At 49.5% G+C, this 22,546-nt stretch overlaps 1 pseudogene; it reads right to left on the bottom strand.

Annotated features, from left to right (window-relative positions):
• Positions 1–224: 224 nt before the first annotated feature.
• Positions 225–22,546, bottom strand: part of LOC141975319 (uncharacterized) — a 187,527-nt pseudogene continuing 165,205 nt past the window's right edge.

A 22,546-nucleotide genomic window follows, 5' to 3' on the forward strand; every position in this document is an offset into this window, starting at 1 on the left:
GCCCTGCTGCCCGAGCCCTGGGGTAGCGGTGGCCAGGCTCCATTGGGGATTTAAGGGGCTCCAGCCGCCGCTACCGCCCCGGCCCTTTAAATGCCCGCCGGAGCCCCACCGCCGCTACCCCAGGGCTTCGGCAGCAGGGCTCCGGCGGGGATTTAAAGGGCCGGGGCAGTAGCGGTGACTGGAGCTCCGGGGCTCTTTAAATCCCCGCCAGAGCCCCCCCACCCCTACCCCAGGGCTCGGGCAGCAGGGGCAGTTAGTCCTGCTTGCCAGTACTGCTTGCCGTTAGCGTTCTTTGTCAAAAACTCCTGAAAAAAGAAAATAATTGATTGCAATAAAATATGGCCCAAATCTAAGGCACCACCCCAATCCCACCTCACACAGCCCGTACTCCTCTCTGGCTCTCTGTTGTTCTCCTTGTGCCGAGATGTGGCCCATTGGGTTAGGCAGCGACTGAGATCGAGGCCCCATTGTGCCAGGTGCTTCACAGACACCTAGTGAAAGACGCTCCCTGCCCCAAAGAGCTTACAATCCAACAGACAAAACCAAGGGTGAGAGGGGAAACTAAGGCATGGTGATTTGTGCCAGGTCACACAGAAGGTCAGTGGCAGAGCAGCGAGTAGGACCCAGCTGTCCTGGCTCCCAGGCTTGTCCTGCACCACTAGACCAGGCTGGCTCCCCTCCCAAAGGACCTGCTGAGGGAGCTGCGGCTCTGGATGGATGTGGAAGCACCCTGTGGACATGGAGGCTAGGCAGGAAACATCAGGGAGCTCCCAAGTGACCATGATCTCATGGATCCCAGTCCTCCACCAGACGCTGTGTGTCCTTTCCCCATCACTCCTTACAATCAGGGGTCTCTCTCGACTCCCGCAAAGGTTTGCTTCCCAGGGAGCTTCCCTGGAGCTGTCAGGCTGACTTGCCTGAGGGTCCCCAGCAGCCTGACTGGCGCTTGGGATGAATTGTGCAGTAACTCTTGGGAGCTGGGGGAGTGCCCGAAGTCTGTGTTCTGGGAAGCGGTTTGCTACTCGGTCCTGTGCCAATAGATGGTGCTCAAGTATATGTAGCCTGGTCCCTGGGTTTTGTAGGGCCAAGACAATTTCTTGTGCACTGCAAATGGCTACCTCAGAGCGGCCATACTGGGTCAGGCCAATGGCCCATCTAGCCCAGTGTCCTGTCTTGCGACAGTGGCCAGGGCCAGGTGCTTCAGAGGGCATGAACAGAACAGGGCAATTATTGAGTAATCCATCCCTTGTTATCCACTCCCAGCTTCTGGCAGTCGGAGGCTTAGGGACACCCAGAGCATGGGGTTACGTCCCTGACCATCTTGGCTAATAGCCATTGTTGGACCTGTCCTCCAGGATCTCATCTCATTCTTTTTTGACCCTAGTTATACTTTTGGCCTCCACAACATCCCCTGGCAGTGAGTTCCTCAGACTGACTTTGTGCTGTGTGAAGAAATACCTCCTTAGGTTTGGTTTAAACCTGCTGCCTATTAATTTCATCAGGTGACGCCTAGTTCTTGTGTTCTGTGAAGGGTCAATAACACTTCTTTATTCACTGTCTCCGCACCCGTCCTGGTTTTATAGCCTCTGTCACATCCCCCCCTTAGCCGTCCCTTTTCCAAGCTGAACAGTCCCACTCTTTTTAATCTCTCCTCATCTGGAAGCTGTTCCAGCCCCCTGATCATTTTTGTTGCCCTTCTTGTGCACATCTTTACACTGGTGCATAATGTATTTCCTAGGCACTGAGCAGAGAAACATCAGCTACTATCCTGTCCCCAGGCATCTCTCTCATGCCAAGAGCCTCCCAGTTGCTGGGAGACCATCTCCACCCCCTGTCCGGGCTGTGTGGCTGGACTCAGTGAGCCTGACTTACCTGCTTTTGTGGGTTATCAAGAATAATCAGCTCGGCACCTTGGTCTTTGCAGGCCTGCTTGGCATAGGACCAGTGTTTACACACTGTGGAGAAGTAGTAGCAGGTCCCTGAATTCAGCAGCCAGCCAGCTGGACAAATGCTGCAGGCAGAGTCTGCAATGCGAGACAAGCAGAGGTCACTCTCAGCGCTGGACTGCAACGGACAATAATAGCGTCTGCCTAGTGCCCTTTAGCCAATGACCTCAACGCGCTTAGCCAAGGTGGGGAAGCGTCACCCTTAATTTGCAGAGGGGGGGAAACTGAGACAGAGAGAGGTGCAGTAACTTGCTCAAGACCATTCCCAAGCTGGGAAGAGAACTCAGGAGACCTGATTTCCGGCCTCACCTGCCCTAACCACTAGCCCAGTGGTTTTCAACCTTTTTTCGTTTACGGCCCTTTAAACCATTTCTAATGGTGGTGCAGACCCCTTTGGAAATCTTAGACATAGTCTGCAGACCCCCAGGGATCCGTGTACCACAGGTTGAAAGCCACTGCACTGGACAACATTGACTTCAAGGAGCTGGGAATAGAAGCCAGGAGTCCCAGTGGCCAGCCCTCTGCTCTAACCACTAGACTTCATATACCTCCCAGAGATGGGAATAGAAGCCAGGTGTCCTGCATTCCAGTCCCCTGCTCTAACTATTAGACAAAACTGACTCCTTGACAAACTAGGGGAAATCCCAGCTAGCCCCCTGAACATTATCACTGCTTGTGGGGAAAAGGAGCAGGAATCCTAACTGCACGAGGTGCCATGGCCCAGGCCCCCATTTGCTGGGTGCTGTACATTATTTATTACATGAATTATGGCAGTGCTTAGATGCCGCAGTCATAGATCAGGCCCCATTCTGTTAGGCATGGTACAAACACAAAACAGAAAGACAGTCCCTGCCGTGAAGAGCTGACAGTCTCAGCAAGTCGAGGCTGGCGTGTGTCTCACCGTTCCTTTTCTGGACAGCATCCAGAATCTTGTAGGCTTCAGCCCTGATGTCATCTCTGTCACTTTTCGCTTTGGCCAGACCCTCCGACACTGCAAACACAACACATGTCACATGTAGGAATAGGGTTGTATCCCTATAAACAGTCTGTGAGCCTCCAGTGGCGCTCACCATATTCTGTACTTCAGAAGCTGCCAGAAGCCAGCTAGAGCAGCGGGTGTGTGCAGCTAGGCCTGGCACACCTGTGTGCAGATCGTAAACACTAGGACTTGGGGCCTGGCTGTGACACTGAAGTGGGGCCCGTATCCCAGCAGCAGGAGTCACAGAGCTTGTTACACGGTCAGTCTGATACAGTCATTAGGGACTGGAGACCTGGCCGGAATCACCAGCTGAACCTGAACCTTTCACAAGGGTCAAAATCATTCATCTAAAACCAGGTCCCCACCCCCAAACCTCAGCAGGAGCCCTGCCCTCGCCTCACACCCAGGCACACTGCCCTGCCCCACAATTCCCTACCTCTGGCTCCCCAGTTTATTACACCTGGGCCATCTTCTGCCCAGCCCTTTAATCTATCTGCCTCCCCTCAGCCACTAATGAGTCACCATCCCTATTTCCCTCCCCCCGGCCCTCCCCTGCTTCCAAAACACATATCCCCTCTCCTAGCGGTCCCAAGTGAACCTAGGGAGAAAGAAACGGCCAGATCCCCCCTCTGTAGCAGCCCAGCCCATGGGAGTCCCTGAAGGCCAGAGACTCCTGCAGTGACCGGGAATGCACCTGGGGTGAGAATCCCTGGAACTGAAGAGTGAACTGGCTTCCCCAGTTCACCCCAGCTAGTCACACACCCTGAGCCTGGTACAAGAGGAGCCCTGAGTGCAGAGGCTCTGTGGGCACTGGCTGTGTCCCCGCCCCTCCGGTGGGTCACCCAGAGTAGGGCAGGGCCCTGGTTTCCGGCCTCGGTGACTTGATCCCAAATGCTGCTTGCGCGGGCTGGCCTGGCGGGGTAGGGTGGAATGGATCCCAAATCGCCATGGGAACCTGGCGCTGGGATTCTCCACCCCGCTCTCTTCTTTCTGCTGTTCTCCACCCCCTCCTCTGCCTGAGCCCTGCTCCTTGCCCCCCACCCCGCCATGGGCACTCACCTTCCACTCTCAGCGTGGCCTGGTCCGACTGCAGCCTCTTCAGCTCCGTGGCCAGCTCCACCTCTGAGAGATAAACAGGGCTGATCACGTTCCTGAGAGGGGACCCAGGGCTCAGCGGGAACAAGGAGGTGGCCAGGGAATGGGGGATGTTGGGGGGAGCTTGGAAGGAGGAGGAGTGACTTGACTGGGGTGCAGGAGGTTCGTAGAGGTGATGCTGGGCTGTGGGTCTGTGAGGGCTTCAGTACGTACCAGTGCTGTGCATGGCGGACTGGTTGAAATGAAGTGTCTCCAGTTGCTTCGCTGTCTTGGAGCCTGGAAGAGACAGAGGCCGGTGAGCTGGGAACTACCCCTCTCTTCATCTCGTGGGGCAGGGCCGTGTTCCCTAGCAGAGCGGGTCTGTCAGGTACTGGGGTCTCCTGGGGCTGGTTTCCTTCCTGGGAAGAGGCGGCGCGGGTGGATTTTCTTTCATCCCCTGGCCATGACGGTCCATGACTCAGGCTCCGAGATGGAGAGCGACTTGCCCCAGGCCAGGTAGTGAAGCAAGATTAGAACTCGGGGCTCCCTGACTTGTGCTCATTCCCTCAGACCCCACCTCCAGCTACCAGCCCTGCCTGGGGACAGCTTGTTAGTGAGTTTAGTTAGGGCCCATCCAGACTAGGGAAATTTGTACTAGTGTCACCGTGGACTGGTGCAAATCCCTAGTGCAGACACATGGCACAAGGCTTGCACAGGTTACCAGGATTAGACCCACTGATGTGAGTCCTACTTTGCATTATCCCAGTGTGTGTCTACATTAGTGGTTTGCATCAGCATTTACCTATCAGGACACGGTCTGTAGACAAGGGGCAGGTTCTCCATCACCTGGAATTATTAAAAGATTGTCTGTCTCTTCCTAAAAGTTCCACTCCAGCTTGACTGCCAGATATGGGCTGGATATAGGAATCGCTGGGTGGGATTCTGTGGCCTCTGCTATGCAGGAGGTCAGACTAGAGGCCCATAACAGTCCCTTCTGGCTGTAACATCTATGAGCAACGATGGTGCAAACTTCCCTAATGCAGACAGGAACCTAGCTAGTTAGATAGACCCTGAGCCAAACACCACTGAAGACAATGGGAGCCTTTCTATTGGTTCGGTGGGTTTCAGATCAAACCATTAGTTAGTTAATAGGAGCAGAACAGAAAAGAAGAGAGGTTTGGAATTTCTTGTTTCCCTGTGTCCCTCTGCCTGTCTGTCTGTCTCCACCTATCACCCCATGTCTTACACTTAGGTTGGAAGCTCTTTGGGGCAGGAACTGGATTTGTGTACTGTGTTTGTACAGCACCTCACACAATGGAGTCCTGGTTCATAACTGGGGCTCCTGGGTGCTGCCATAATACACCTAACAGGCGAGTCTGGGATCCATAGACAATCACAGTCCTTGTTATAGCCAATGAGTGCCAAGTATCCACTTTTAGACACAACAGGAGGAGCTATCAACCTCATTTATGTAGTGAAACAGCTGCAGATAATGAAAGTGACCACCCAAGGCACCAGGCTGCATGGCAGGAAAGAGCCGTGTGGGCCGAGGGGCACCCTGGTTGTAGCCCCAGGTGTTCGGAGCAGCCTGTGTGTGAGGGAGGCTGAAGGAGCTGTGAGCGGGACCCTGTCAGGAAGCAGAGATGGAGTTTCTTGGGCACAGAGCTTAAGGGGCAGAAGGGGGATTTCCGAGGCAGGGAACAGCCTGCAGCTGTTTGTTCCTGCTGTGTTCAAGGGAACAAGATGTTCTAACTAAACAAGATCACAGCGAGAACAGACCTGCTTGGGAGCAGCGATTGCTCCCCCTAACAGGAACAAACCTGACAGCACCTCTGATTTTTGGCTTCTGCCAAAGGGGCAACATCAGTAATACAAATACACGGACACTCATAAGTAAACTGAATTGTTACCGTTGCCTCTCAGCACGGATTGACCAGTCCGCAACTGCTCCAGCTCCTTGGACATCTCCGAGTCTAGACAGAAGGACAGATGCCAGCTGTTGTTTATATGGTTTGGGGGGGGGGGAGGGGGCTGAGTTTTCGATTTGGGTTCACAGCGTAGAGCGACATGCTGCATTTCTACTTTCCAACTTCCCCCTGTGGAGATAATCTCTGAGGGTGATATCCCCAAAGGGATTTCGGCATTGCAATGCTGAGCACCACAGTGCCTAGAAAATCCCAGGAACACCCACAAAGCCGAGTTACATGCCCAGGCTCCGATACAATGACTGGGGAGAGCAATGCATCTGAGTGCAATCCCCAAAACCCAGCACGCTAGGCGGGGAGCTGTGTAAGTAGCCAATGGGAGATACTGATGAGCCATCCCCACCCTTTTCTCAGAGCTAGGCATGCTAATCCAGGCTGCAGGAATGGGAAGTATCTAGCTCCTCTAGTCATCCACAGACAGGAACTCCTCTCCTGGCTTAGGCACCTAGGTAGTGTCTTTTGGGAATGAGTTAGGTGCCTGCCTCATTCTACACAAAATGCAGGGGAGGAGGTGCTGCTGCCCACCTTATAATTTATAGCCCAATGGTCAGAACACTCACTTGGGATGTGGGCGACCCAGGTTCAAATCCCTCCTCCCTGGCAGAGGAGCAGAAAGGATTTGTATAGGGGCTTAGGTGGGAGACAAGCATCCAGATGCCTCGAGGGAGGCAGGAGTGCGCATGTCTAGAGGTGTCGAGTGAGTTTAGGCGCCTACAGTGCTCAGTGGGAGTTTTGTGGATTGCAGTAGGAGACTTAGGTGCCTCACTGGCTTCAAGGATTTCACCCAGAGTCCCCTCTGAATGACTTCTGCCCTGGCGCAGTCTGGCCAACTCCAGAGGTTAAAAACCAATCACAAGATTGGCTTAAAAATCATGAGATTTGTGAAAAATAATAGACTTTACTTTTCTTTTCTTTGCCTCCTGGTTTCTGAGCCATTACATCGCTTTCCCAAGTTTTTCTGTGCAACTAGAATCCGTCTCAGTATCTTTAAATGAAAGCTCAGATTCTCACCTAATCACAAGACTCCTGGAGCCGGGGCTTCAATTCAAACACCACCTAGAGTTCACAACGCTGAGGCTGCTGTGTGTAATGACACCCACCAAGGCTCCTCAGCAGGACGTGAATCCCTGCCACAGCAAAGACCTTTTGAGCTACAGGAGCTACTCTGTTAGCTGGCAGGAGTAGTTAGGCTGTTATCCTGTGTGGAGCAGCTGCTAGAGGGCATCCCAGCACACATTGTACTCACTTGTACCTGTGAATACATTCAAGAGTCAAACACCAGCGTGTTCCTGCTCACAGTGTGGGCTCTGGGAAGGTGCCCCACTGCTGTGAATTGGAGGGCAGGTGGCCTGACTTAATGAGCCTTGTCTTACAATTAGCAGCACTATGGCACAATGAAACACATTGCGGGGGCCTATATCCCTTCTCCTGCAGTGTCTTGACACTGGCCATTGCCAGACATAAGGGGACCTGGCTGGGAGGGACTCTTGGCCTGAAATCCTGGCCTTGCTGAAGCCAATGAGAGTTTGGCCATTGACTTAATGGAGTCAGGATTTCACCCCGGTCTTTTCCACGGGTCCATTCCTGTGTGATAGTCCTAAATGCACTCCGGGATACTTACACTTTCCAATCACCATGGCGAGGAGGATGACCCATAACACAAACGACACGGCGTGCACAGCGTAAAGGGTTAATACTGACCTTTCCTCCCCATTCAGGCCCCTACCGCACTGCAGCAAGGAATTCCCTGGAAGGCAGGAGCAGAGACAGCGGGGGTTAGAGCATCGGTCCCTGCCCTCTGGCGAACCAGTGCTGCGGGGGCAGGTGTGCTCGAAGCCTCGCGGGGAAGGCACTAGGGGAATTCAGAATTCACTGTTATTGTAATTCATAAATAGTGATGGACGTGCCACTGGGGTCAGGAATCTCTGTGCAGCACAGAGCATGCCGGGGAATTCACACCCTCTATCTATCTATCCCTATAGAATCATAGAATATTAGGGTTGAAAGAGACATCAGGAGGTCATCTAGTCCAACCCCCTGCTCAAAGCAGGACCAATCCCCAACTAAATCATCCCAGCCAGGGCTTTGTCAAGCCGGGCCTTAAAAACTTCTAAGGATGGAGATTCCACCACCTCCCTAGGTAACCCATTCCAGTGCTTCACCACCCTCCTAGTGAAAGAGTTTTTCCTAATATCCAACCTAGACCTCTGCCACTGCAACTTGCGACCATTGCTCCTTATATCCACCCTATCTATCTATCATTTGCCCACCTGGATTTCCATTGAGCCTAAGCCCCAGAAGTAAGAGAACCCCATTTCCTGGGAGTCCCCTCTGTTTTCCCAAGGATCCTTTGGGGGAGCCAGGCCATGAGATCCATGTGAGATGCTGGGATGATTCCCTGGGGTTTCACCTCCCACCCTTTCTTCTCTCTGCTTTGACTGCCTTCCACCATCAGGATACAGCTCCGCGGCTGCAACCCCTGCCTACATCTCCCCCTCACCCCCTGTTCAGTCCGTGCTCCCCTCCTGATGGTTGCTTGTACCACCTCCCTATTGCCAGCCCTGGCCTCCCCCCCAGTGCCCTATGCTCTCCCATACACTGTCCTCTAAGATTCCTCCCCATCTTGCTGCAGACTCATGCGCCATGAAGCCTGCCAGGCAGAAAGGCTGCCCCCCGCTCTGTGCTGCTCTGTCCCATCCACTGTAGCCTCCTCCAGGCAGGGACAAGCCCTTGGTTCAGAGCGTTGCTCCATGCACAGTACCATGTACTCACCAGCCAAACCCCCCTTCCTCCACTGCCTCAGCCCACTGTGCTGCTGTCAGTGGGGAGGGGAAGGAAGCAGCTGTGTCTCCAACGCCTACATCTCAAATCAGCGCCCCCTCCCACACACACATGCACATATCCCCCTTCACTTCCCAGGAATGAAAGTAAAAAAAGAGGAAGAAAAGAAGCACAAATCTGCTGTAAGCACAGAATTGCACGAGGCATGTTCCTATTGCACAATGCAGGGACAGTCCGCCTGATCAGCAGAACTCTGGCTCCGAAATGCCTCTCGTAACACGTCCACCCCTGGGCCTGGGACAGGGATCAGGGCCAAGGCTCCTGATGGTATAACCTGCAATTGTGTACGACGGGCTCCAGCGCCCAGCAACTCGTGCATTGTGGACACTAGTCCTGAGTGCAATATGGATGCAAAATGGATCTATTTATCCATTTATCCATTCAATCCCATAAATGCTAGCCATCCCTATACAACCCCAGCCAGCCATCCCCATACTCCTCCATCCGTCCATCCATCCATCCATCCCCATACACCCCCCTCCATTCATCTCCATATACCCCCCATCCACCCATCACCATAAACCCCCCTCCATCCAACCATCCCCATACACCCCCCTCCATCCATCTCCATATACCCCCCCATCCATCTATCCATCCCCATACACACACATCCATCCCTATCTATCTCACAATCTCCATACACACCAGTTCATCCACATCTATCTATCTATCTATCATCATACAGCACCCCTCCGTCCCCACACACTCTCTCTCTCACTCCCCCGCTTTTAAACCCCTCATTGCCATAGTATGCAAGCACCAAACATAAACATCTGATGAAATGCTGCTGAGACAAGCCTGGAATTCTCAGCCTGGCTCTGCCCAGCACCTCCTGCTGTGACGTATGAAACGCCACCCTCCCAAAGTACAGACCTGCCTTCGAGTCTGACTTCGCTGCTGAGCACTATGCCACTCCATAAGTAGGGCCCAATCCTGCAAACCTCGCTGACACCGCCCTCCTCTTGGCTTCACTGGGGTGTGAAGTCTGCAGGATCAGGACGTGTTATCAAGGAGTGAGCTGATTAGCAGGAAATGATTGCGCACTCTCCCACTAATGCAGCCTGCTCTCCCAAAAGCCATTTCTGTCTCCTGTTCCTTGAGCGTCCCTTGGTTGGACTCTTCGCACTTTTGGTAAATGCTGCATCTGAGCCTCTTCCTACCCCAATGGCTCCAGCGGCTTTTATACCAGCTGAGGCTCTGAGCATCTTTCCTGGAAAAGGAAACACATGTACCCAGCCACTCTTCCTCTCTTCAGAACACAGAGATCTGTGACCCTGTCACTTCTCCTCTAGCAGCTGGGAGCCTTCATCCAACCAGGATTCCTGGTGCAGCTGACAAATAATAGCCACCCACCCAGTGACCCAAGGGGCACAGACAATCTTTAAGTGGGAGGATCTTTTCGGAGCTGGGCATGTCCTTACCCTGGGCCCGGCAAGAGGGGTTCTCGCGTGTGCAGTCTGTGAACATTGCTGTTCAGGGAAACAGAATGGTGAACATCTTGCAAATAAACAAACGGCACTAAGAAAACACCTGACTCCATGTCACCGATTTCTGCTCCAAACAGGAAGCCAATCTGCAAGGGCCTGAAAAGTCACTTGTCAAAGGGCACCAACATCTTTCTCTCTTTTCAGGGTCTTTGTGCCATTGATGGCACTTGGCATCTTGTCAGTTTCACTGGTTTGCAGCCCTGCATAGGCTGTGTGTCGGGTTCCCCTGTTGTTTGCATTGGTCTCTCTCACAGCACCAGGGAGGGGAAAACAAGGAAAATGTAATGGTAAAAGTACAAAAATTGGCAGGAGTACCCGGGGGAGGAGTAGGAGCTGAAACAACTTGTGTAACTAAAATCACTAGGGGGAATATTTTCAAAAGCACCTAAGGGGATGTCTACACTGCAGCAAAAGCCATGCGGCATGGCTGCGGCTGACCCAGGTCAGCTGACTCAGGCTTGTGGGATGCAGCCTGCAGGGGCTAAAAATTGCAGTGTAGACATTTGGGCTCGGGTGGGAGCCCAGGCTTTGAGACCCTGCCCCTCACCATGTTTCAGAGCCGGGGCTCCAGCCCAAGCCCAAATGTCTATGCTGCAATTTTTAGCTCCACAGCACAAGTCCCAGAAGCCCAAGTCGATTGACCCCAGTTCTGTGGCTCAGTGCAGTGGATTTTTTATCACAGTGTAGACGTACCCTAAGTAATTTAGGAGCATAAATCCCAGTTTCAAAAGGCACTTGGGGCCAGATTTTCAAAGGTATCTGGCCCCTAGAGATGCAAAATCATCTCTCCAGCCCAGAGACTGTAACAGTGATGTTGGTGTCTCAGGGAGTTCTGTTCTGAGTAGAGTTCTAAGAAAGGGGATGATATCTTGGGTTCTGGTACCTGACCAGGACTCCTAGATGCTACTGTAATACAAATAAATAATAATCGTCTGTTCCTCAAGAAATGGCTCTCATCTCCAGCTGGCTGACTCCAACGCCAAGATTGCTCAGGACAGAGACACTGCCAGTGACAGAGCTGCAGAATACCTCTGAAAACTGGGCTGAGAGGGGAACCCAGCGGAGGAAGAGGAAAAGGAAGATCTCACCTGGGCCAGCAGGTAAATGATTGGCTTGGCTCCGCCGCCTCTCTGTGGGCTGCTCTGCCTCAGTTTTTGCACCAATGTCACTAAGCCCTGGTCTACACTAGGACTTTAGGTCGAATTTAGCAGCGTAAAATCGATCTAAACCTGCACCCGTCCACAGGATGAAGCCCTTTATTTCGACTTAAAGGGCTCTTAAAATTGATTTCCATACTCCACCCCTGACAAGTGGATTAGCGCTTAAATCGGCCTTGCCGGGTCGAATTTGGGCTACTGTGGACACAATTCGACGGTATTGGCCTCCAGGAGCTATCCCAGAGTGCTCCATTGTGACCGCCCTGGACAGCACTCTCAACTCAGATGCATTGGCCAGGTAGACAGGAAAAGAACTGCGAACTTTTGAATCTCGTTTCCTGTTTGGCCAGCGTGGCAAGCTGCAGGTGAGCATGCAGAGCTCATCAGCAGAGGTGACCATGATGGAGTCCCAGAATCGCAAAAGAGCTCCAGCATGGACTGAACGGGAGGTATGGGATCTGATCACTGTATGGGGAGAGGAATCCGTGCTATCAGAACTCTGTTCCAGTTTTCGAAATGCCAAAACCTTTGTCAAAATCTCCCAGGGCATGAAGGACAGAGGCCATAACAGGGATCCGAAGCAGTGCCGCGTGAAACTTAAGGAGCTGAGGCAAGCCTACCAGAAAACCAGAGGGGCGAACGGCCGCTCCGGGTCAGAGCCCCAGACATGCCACTTCTATGATGAGCAGCATGCCATTTTAGGGGGTTCAGCCACCACTACCCCAGCCGTGTTGTTTGACTCTGTCAAGGTTCCTTCCCCACTCTGAACACCAGGGTACAGATGTGGGGACCTGCATGAAAAACCTCCTAAGCTTCTCTTTACCAGCGTAGGTCAAAACTTCCCCAAGGTACAAAATATTCCACCCTTTGTCCTTGGATTGGCCGCTGCCACCACCAAACAAATACTGGTTACTGGGGAAGAGCTGTTTGGAAACGTCTTTCCCTCCAAAATCCTTCCCAAAACCTTGCACCCCACTTCCTGGACAAGGTTTGGTAAAAAGCCTCACCAATTTGCCTAGGTGACTACAGACCCTGACCCTTGGATCTTAAGAACAATGAACAATCCTCCCAACACTTGCACTCCCCCTTTCCAGGGAAATGTTGGATTAAAAAGCCTCACCAATTTGCATAGGTGACCACAGACCCAAACCCTTGGATCTGAGAACAATGAAAAAGCATTCAGTTTTCTTACAAGAAGACTTTTAATAGAAATAAAAGTAAATAGAAGTAAAGAAATCCCCTCTGTAAAATCAGGATGGTAGATACCTTACAGGGTAATTAGATTCAAAACATAGAGAACCCCTCTAGGCAAAACCTTAAGTTACAAAAAAGATACACAGACAGAAATAGTTATTCTATTCAGCACAATTCTTTTCTCAGCCATTTAAAGAAATCATAATCTAACACATACCTAGCTAGATTACTTACTAAAAGTTCTAAGACTCCATTCCTGGTCTATCCCCGACAAAAGCAGCATATAGACAGACAGAGACCCTTTGTTTCTCTCCCTCCTCCCAGCTTTTGAAAGTATCTTGTCTCCTCACTGGTCATTTTGGTCAGGTGCCAGCGAGGTTACCTTTAGCTTCTTAACCCTTTACAGGTGAGAGGAGTTTTCCTCTGGCCAGGAGGGATTTTAAAGGGGTTTACCCTTCCCTTTATATTTATGACACGCCCCCCAAATCTCAGCTAGGGTGAAACACTGGCTGGGATTTCTTCCTGGAGCTCTAGGAAAAACAGAGGTAATAAGACACATGCATCTCTAAATATACTACCAAGTACATAAAGACTAACAATATTTTCCACATCTCAAGGACGATTTTAACCAGTTGATTCTGGGAAACTTTCACGGGAGAGTGCATCAGCCACTTTCTTAGAAGCTCCTGAGATGTGTTGGATGTCAAAATCAAAATCTTGGAGAGCTAAACTCCACCGAAGAAGTTTTTTGCTATTTTCTTTGACGGTGTGAAGCCACTTCAGTGCAGCATGGTCGGTTTGCAGGTGGAAACGCCGTCCCCAAACATATGGGCGTAGCTCTTCCAGAGCATAGACAATGGCGTAACATTCTTTTTCAGTGACTGACCAGTTGCTTTCCTTCTCAGACAGTTTTTTGCTGAGAAACACTACAGGGTGAAATTCTTGATCAGGTCCTTTCTACATTAAAACTGCTCCCACACCACGCTCGGATGCATCTGTGGTTACTAGGAACGGTTTGTCAAAGTCTGGGGCCCTTAGTACAGGGTCAGACATGAGTGTCGCTTTAAGCTTGTTAAAGGCCTTCTGACACTTTTCGGTCCACTGAACAGCATTTGGCTGTTTCTTTTTGGTTAGGTCTGTCAGTGGGGCAGCGATTTGGCTCTATTGCGGTACAAATCGTCTGTAATAACCAGCCAAGCCTAAGAAGGATTGAACCTGTTTCTTTGACTTTGGGACAGGCCACTTTTGGATAGCATCCACTTTGGCCTGTAGGGGGCTGATAGTTCCTTGACCCACCTGGTGTCCAAGGTAAGTCACTCTGTTTAGACCTATTTGACACTTCTTAGCCTTAACAGTTAGTCCTGCCTCCCTTATGCGCTCAAGGACTTTTTGTAGATGTTCCAGGTGGTCTGCCCAGGAATCCGAAAATATGGCCACATCGTCAAGGTAGGCGACTGCATATTCTCCTAATCCCGCTAGGAGACCATCTAAAAGTCTTTGGAAGGTGGCGGGTGCATTTCACAGCCCGAAAGGGAGTACATTAAATTCATGTAGCCCGAGATGTGTGGTGAAGGCTGACCTTTCCTTGGCAGATTCATCTAGCGGTACCTGCCAGTACCCCTTGGTTAAGTCCAAGGTAGAGATGAACTGGGCCCGTCCCAGTTTCTCTAATAGTTCATCTGTGCGTGGCATTGGATAGTTGTCTGGGCGAGTTACAGCATTTAGCTTACGGTAGTCCATGCAAAAACGTATTTCCCCATCTGGTTTGGGAACTAGAACCACTGGAGATGCCCATGCACTTCCAGAGGGGCGGATTACACCCATCTGTAACATATCCTGGATCTCCCGGTCTATAGCAGTTTTAGCTTGAGGAGACACCCGGTAAGGTTGGACCCTAATTGGGTGAGCATTACCTGTGTCAATGGAGTGGTATGCCCGTTCAGTCAGTCCTGGGGTGGCTGAGAATGTTGGCACGTAGCTAGTGCACAGCTCCTTGATCTGCTGTCGCTGCATACGCCCAAGGGTCATGGAGAGGTTCACCTCTTCCACGCCACCAGCACTTTTCCCTTCGTAGTAGACACCTTCAGGCCACTCAGCGTCGTCTCCTCCCTGGGCTGTAAACTGACAAACCTTTAATTCTCTGGAATAAAAGGGCTTTAGAGAATTAATATGGTACACCTTAGGCTTTTTGTTGGAGGTGGGGAATGCTATGAGATAATTAACAGCTCCCAGGCGCTCCTGGACCGTGAATGGCCCTTCCCACGATGCTTCCATTTTATGGGCCTGGAGCGCCTTTAAGACCATGACCTAGACCCCTACTTTGAAGGAACGCTCTCTGGCATGTTTATCATACCAGGCTTTTTGCTCTTTTTGAGCATCCTGTAAGTTTTCTTTAGCAAGGGCTAAAGAGGTTCGGAGGGTGTTTTGTAGGTTGGTTACAAAGTCCAGAATGTTAGTTCCTGGAGAAGGTGTAAATCCCTCCCATTGCTGCTTCACCAACTGTAATGTCACCTTAACCTCACGGCCATATACAAGTTCAAATGGGGAAAACCCGAAACTGGGATGTGGTACAGCTCTGTAGGCAAAGAGCAACTGCTGCAACACTAGGTCCCAATCATTGGAGTGCTCATTTACGAATTTACGTATCATGGCCACCAAAGTTCCATTAAACTTCTCCACCATGCCATTTGTTTGATGGTGGTAAGGAGTGGCAACCAAGTGATTTACCCTCAAGGGATTATGAGTGGTACACTGTCGGTAGCAGTACTGTAATAGATGGGCAAAGGAGGGCGGGTTGTGCTGTTGTGACCCTCCATGACACTGTGGAAGCTGAAGGTTTGCCTGCTGGGACCTCTGCCTAGCTTGCCAAACTAATAGCCCTGACCCGTGCACTTGAACTGTCAAAAGGAAAGCCGGTCAACATTTTTACTGATTCAAAGTATGCTTTTGGTGTGCTACATGCTCATGCTGGCCTATGGAAGCAAAGGGGAATGCTGACAGCCCAAGGCTCCCCAGTCAAGTACGGGCCCCAAATCCTCCGGCTCCTAGAAGCTGTACAGCTTCCCTCGGAAGTGGCGGTGGTACACTGTAAGGCCCATCAAAGGGAAGATCAAGATGTGGCCAGAGGTAACGCCCGGGCAGATAGAGAGGCTAAGCATGCTGCCACCCTGCCATCCCCTCAGACTGAGAATGCCCATATGCATGCCCTTATCCCATCAGTAGGGGAGCTTCCAACCCCTCAGTACTCGGAGGAGGAGAGACAGCTAACTGACAAACTCGGTCTCCGGGAAAAGGAAGGATGGCTCCATTCCCCAGAAGGGAAGGTCCTCTTACCAAAGGGCCTGATCCAGCCGGTGCTGCAGAAACTACATCAAACCGCTCATGCTGGCAGGGAAGCACTTATCCAGCTAATGGGAAAATACTTTATCACTTCCGGACTCCGACCCCTGGCTGCCCAGGTACAAGCGGACTGCTTAGTCTGCCAAAAGAATAACCCCCGACCGGGACATCCTGTGCCACCAGCTGCCCTAGAACCCACTCCGGGCCCCGGACAAATGTGGCAAATAGACTTTACTGAGTTTCCCCGGACCCAAGGGTTCAAATATCTCCTTGTCATAGTGGATTGGTTCAGCGGATGGCCAGAAGCCTTCCCATGCCGTAATTGCACTGCCAGAACAGTGGCCCTCAAGTTTGTTAAGGAGATCATTCCTCGCTTTGGACTCCCCCTGTGGATGGAATCTGACAACAGGACACATTTCACGTCAAAAATCATTCAAAGCATCTCACATGCCTTACAGATCCCCTGGAAACTCCATACGCCCTGGAGACTGCAAGCCAGTGGGGTAGTGGAGCGTACCAATCAGACCCTTAAACGGCATCTCTCAAAAGTGTGCCAAGAAGCCTCACTGCGATGGCCTGATGCTTTGCCCCTCGTCCTACTTCGTATCTGCATTCTTCCTAAGGGTAGATTAGGGCTTAGTCCCTTTGAAATTATGTTTGGAAGGGCATGGCCTATGAATGGTACCCCGGTTCTGTCAGGGGAATGGGAGCTGGGTAATGTTTTTTTGTTACAGTATATGTGTTCCCTGTCTGCTGTTCTCTTGTCTCTTCACAGGTATACCAAGGATTCCCAGCCTCTCCCCTTGGACTCTCCCTTCCACTCCTTACAGCCCGATGACTCTGTGCTTGTTCGTACCTGGAAAGACGAGCCTCTCCAGGAAAAGTGGAAAGGACCCTATACCATCCTGCTGGTCTCCCATACAGCGGCAAAGATCGAGGGACACAAAAACTGGATCCATCACTCTCGTCTGAAGGCAGTACCCGCCCCCTCGTCAGCAGAACAGTGGACTGTCCAACCTGCTGACTCCTCATCTAGTGACGATCTCGGGCTAAAGCTACTGTTTAAAAGACACAAATAGTGGGCATCTTAACGCTAAAATGGGCCCACCCAGGTACTGGAGACCCTGGGTTGGGAAGACTCTGGTGATAATTAATTGGGTAACATTGTTATTCTCTGTATTGTTATTTCCAAACTGTGCATATCGGGAGCATAACTCCTTTGTTTCGCTTGCGCACCATGTTGCTACTTTAACAAACCAGACTGATTGCTGGGTATGTGCTCCGACTCCACGGTCCCCCAAAACGGGAATGCCCCTTGACATGCTGCCCTTGACCCTAGCAGAATTAGCCGCCACCAAAGAGCAGGAAAGAACGGACTCGCCGTTCTGGAATAAGACCTCTTTACAGCAGGCCACCTATCAGGACCAGGAGTATTCAGTTGCAGTACTCACTGAGGGAGCGTTATGTTTTACCCGAAACCAATCTGATCACTATGGGCGTCCTGTGGGAAAAAGCTCCTGTGTTATTACACAGTGGGCTGATGGGTATTGGGTAAAGACCAAAAGGGGAGGCCAACAGTGTGGGTGTAATGGTTCCTCCCCTTTTAGGGAAACTCTTACAAATAATCTTACCACAAAAGAAAGGTTTGGAAATAGAACTTCCCGTCCAGTTAATATCTCCAACGTAGCAAGCCAATGGTGGGTTTGTAGTGGTCCCTATGGCGAGTGTAATTTGAACGGCACAATTATAAACGCCCCCACTTGAACCCAATCAGGAAGATGGGATGTCCCTTTAGGGGCATATGAACCATTTGGAAAAGCAGCCAAAGCAGCTTTAAATATCCCAGGAATCCCCTTAAGAAACAGTCCTTACTGGGCCCTACAGGGTCACTATTTTGTATGTGGCCGAAAGGCTTACAAGGTGCTGCCAGCCAACTGGACAGGTAGCTGTTATATAGCTCGTGGAGTTCCTCATCTTTCCATAAATGCCACACTGCCCAAAGGAAAGATTAGAAATGCCCGAGAAACCTCTGTTGAGTCACGAGAAAAGACCCTGCGGTGACTGACTACGGCATTGGAGGGCAATATGAAGAATTCCCTCACAACCGAGAAGCTTGTAGGATGCTCTGTACTGGGAATAGCGTCACTGTTTACTGGGCCAGCCATGGCATGCATAGGCCGCTATACTGCAAGGCTGCAAGTGGTACTTGAGAAAGTGGCCTTTGAGTTAGAGGACTTGGTTAGTGATTTAGGATCAGCAGTAAAAACATTAAATAAAGAGGTACAGCAGCTCAGGACATTTTCCCTCCAAAAAAGGCTGGCTTTGGACTAATCTCTTGGCATCCCAAGGAGGGGTTTGTGCCCTCGTCGGGCCCCGATGTTGTGTATATGTCAGTGATAGCAGTTATGAGATCTATGAAAAGATGGTACAGGTTGAGGCCCATGCCTGAGCCGGAGCACAGGTTGCCTATACTGTTCCAGAGAGCGATTGGTTGCAAACCTTGTTTTCAGGCTGGGGTTTGTTGTCTTGGCATGGTGGTATATTTAGCCTGTTATTGAAACTTTTCTTTCCTGTATTGCTTGTATTACTGGTATTATGCTGTGCAGTATCATGTGTTAGGGCCCTTTTGCAAAAGTTAATAAGTCATTCTCTTCAGGGCTATCACAAAGTGCTTATGCAAAGTCCTATTGTAAAGAAATAAGTAGCCCAAGTGAGAAAACTCAGAGCCAAGGCTGTTGAGTGTTCTCAAGGGAGGGAGTTGTTGGGGACACTGGGGCATGGCCACTAGGTAACTCGAGGGGATGGAAGACCACGAGTGTCGATGAAGCCCCCTCGCACTAGGCCCAGGTGTCCTTACTTTATGTTTCAAATGTGAATGGTGTCCGCTGTGTCAATTAATTTTTTTAAATTATGACCATGATCTAAGATCCACATTTTCAGAATTTTCTTACATCATTCACATGCTCGGATGAATAAGGCTGCTTTCCTGAACTGCGGTCCATATTTGGAACTGTCTTTATAGTTTAGACTCAACCACCCTTCTTATACAGTTTGGAAGTTGTTCGATACTCCCTCGGGACCAGATTTACTCTTCTTTACACAGATTTGGGCCCTAGTCGGGGAGCGACGTACTCATGTAACCGAGGAGCAGAATTTGGCCCTCATATGGGTTCAGTCTCTCAGTTAGGCCTGTCTTTTTATCTTATCTATTGATATGGCATCCATCCCGAGAGTAGAAGAGCAGCTGTCCCATTTCAGACAAGATACATCAATACCTATATTGATTATTCACAATGTTTTTATCTTTGTTGTACTGTTCCTTTTGAGAAATAAGAAAATAGAGTAAAAGTAAAATGTACTTTTTCTCCCAAATCTATGTGCCATTCCTGATCTTGATTGAACAGGGGAGAGCGTCTTTCCTCTGGATTAAGAATCCAGCTGAGACAACTACCCCAGCCCCACACATTCTACAAGGGAATCCAAAGTCAGAGCAGTGGCATTCAGTGAAGGGTAGCTGCTCTCTTTGAACATCCTGATAGATGAAATAAAGGACTGGGGGTCATCATTAAAAGTACCTTAAATGGGAGCTCAATCCCCAGAGCTATGATTGCCGAATCAGGAAAAAACAAGAAAGTATGTCCTCTCAGGGATTGGCATATTCAAGTTTACAAGAGAGACGATAAAGACTGGCCATGACGTAGAAAAATCAAAATTCAAGATCGCCAGTAAGAAAAGAGCCTGAGTAATAGTCAGCTAAAGAGTGAAAGGGACCAGTTTACCCAGGAAGTTACAAGAGCCTTTATTAAAATGGAGAGCTACTTTTGTCCTTCTGTCTGCTTGCTTCTGGCAAAGGTTGATTCAGGAATAGAGGGGGAATCTCTTGGGGTCCAGCAACTCTGCTGGCTTGGGAAAGTGTGCACTGCATCACCCACTCCTCCCTGTGTGAGACAATCTCTGGGCCTCTGTTTCGACAGTTCAAAACCCTTAAAAATATCTTTCTTTACAGCTCAATTCAGAAATTGCCAGAACCTAGTCCTGTACTTTTTTCTTTAAAAACAAACAATGAAATGGGGATGTTTGCACGACAATGATATGAATCGATGTCTGTATTTTTATATCTTTAGACGCCCAACAAATATATAAAAATCTGCATTAAAATAACAATTAGTAAGTTTGCAAAACTGAGCAATGGAAAGTTCAGAAATGTTAGGATTCAGGGAGTCTGAGTACTGCGCACGTGCATTTTGACACAGTCTTTAATTGCACAATTGTACTATTTTTTTTCACAGGCCCCTCATTCTGTGACCATTGAAGTGTTGTTTGCCTTCAGACACTGTGTACATACTTCTGCAACGTGACCACATCAAGTCAGGTTCCAGGTCGCAGTCCTTCTCTTCCAGGGGCTCAGTGGCCAGGGCCCAGTATATCTAAAATATCAGGTAAATCCCTGGGATTAGGGTTGTGGCTGACAGGGCCTATTTCTCAGGCACCATGAAGTGTTCTACTATAAGGATGAGGCTTGTCTGTGCAGTAGATAGAGCTTTCTCAGGGGACAGTCTGTGACAGGAGAACAAACTCCCATGTCATTCCGAGGCTATTAGAGAGACAAGGTGGGTGAGGGATAGGGTGACCAGATAGTGAGTATGAAAAATCGTGATGGGGGTGGGGTGGGATTGATAGGCGCCTAAACCCCGAATATCTGGACTGTCCCTATAAACTTAGGACATCTGGTCACCCTAGCTGAGGTAATATCTTCTCTTGGACCAACTTCTGTTGGTGAAAGAAATAACCTTTCAAGGACCTGAAGGAGAACTCTGTGCAGTCCTTTCACCAACAGAAGTTAGTCCAATAAAAGATATTACCATGACAGATGTGAGTCATATTATTAATGTACTAGAGGAAGCTGCTCAGATACTTCATTGATGAGATCAGTAGAAAAACCTATATAGAATAAAGTGAAGGAGAAAGAGAGAGCCTCTTTCTGAGATTATCCTTTTCCTTCTCCCTAATGATCCTATTTGCTAACAAATACATACATTCTTAGTGCTGTTGTGGCTTTGTGCAGAAGTGTGAATTGTCTCAGTAGATTCTGATGTATTGTATCTTTTAGGCAAAGATATCGAAAACAGGGAATACAAACAACACCTGTTATGCAAACCCGCACCAGTAGGTGGAAGCAGATATTCTGAGTTGTCATTAATTGAGAAACCATTTCAAAAAGCGAAGTAATGTTCTTGGAATTCTGCTTTAAGCCACAAGGCACACAGCTAAGCAGAGTCATCTTTTGCGTGCTGGATCTTTAATTTTTTTTCCATACGAGAACCTGCTTAAAATCCCATTAATAAACTGTGTTCTCTTCACTCTCCTATTTGTCTGTGCTGTGACAGAAGAATAGAATTGTCTGTCAATAATGGCTTTTATTTGAAGCAGAGAGTTAGAAAACATGTGTGTAAAATGCTTTGAAGAAGAAAATCTCTCTAGAAATGCAAATTATTATTATTGTTGTTATTGGGTCAAATTCTACAGTAGGGATTTAGGCTCCTAGCTTCCACTGATTTCAGTGGAAGTTAGGAGTCGAAAGACCTTTGAGGAGCTGGGCCTCATACCCTACTCAGACAAAACTTTGACTGACTTTAATTCAGCCTAGCCCTGCGTTGGGTTAAGCCCAATATCTTACTGTACATTGTACAGAAGCTTCTTGCTAGCAGGAGTCAATCTGCAGCTGTTCTTTCAGTAATGCTGTCAAGGTTCCTTCCCCACTCTGAACTCTAGGGTACAGATGTGGGGACCTGCATGAAAACCTCCTAAGCTTACTTTTACCAGCTTAGGTTAAAACTTCCCCAAGGTACAAATTAATTTTACCCTTTGCCCTTGGAATTTCCACTGCCACCACCAAACTTTAACTGGGTTTACTGGGAAACGTAGTTTGGACACATCTTTCCCCCCCAAAAAATCCTCCCAACCCTTGCACCCCACTTCCTGGGGAAGGTTTGGTAAAAATCCTCACCAATTTGCATAGGTGACCACAGACCCACACCCTTGGATCTTAGAACAATGAAAAAGCATTCAGTTTTCTTACAAGAAGACTTTTAATAGAAGTAAAGGAATCACCTCTGTAAAATCAGGATGGTAGATACCTTACAGGGTAATTAGATTCAAAACATAGAGAATCCCTCTAGGCAAAACCTTAAGTTACAAAAAAGACACACAGACAAGAATCGTCATTCTATTCAGCACAACTCTTCTCAGCCATTTAAAGAAATCATAATCTAACTCATACCTAGCTAGATTACTTACTAAAAGTTCTAAGACTCCAGTCCTGTTCTGTCCCCGGCACAAGCAGCATACAGACAGACACAGACCCTTTGTTTTTTCTCCCTCCTCCCAGCTTTTGAAAGGATCTTGTCTCCTCATCGGTCATTTTGGTCAGGTGCCAACGAGGTTCCCTTTAGCTTCTTAACCCTTTACAGGTGAGAGGATTTTTCCTCTGGCCAGGAGGGATTTTAAAGGGGTTTACCCTTCCCTTTATATTTATGACAAATGC

Source organism: Natator depressus, chromosome 20 (assembly GCF_965152275.1).
Source record: "Natator depressus isolate rNatDep1 chromosome 20, rNatDep2.hap1, whole genome shotgun sequence".
NCBI classification, from domain to species: Eukaryota; Metazoa; Chordata; order Testudines; family Cheloniidae; genus Natator; species Natator depressus.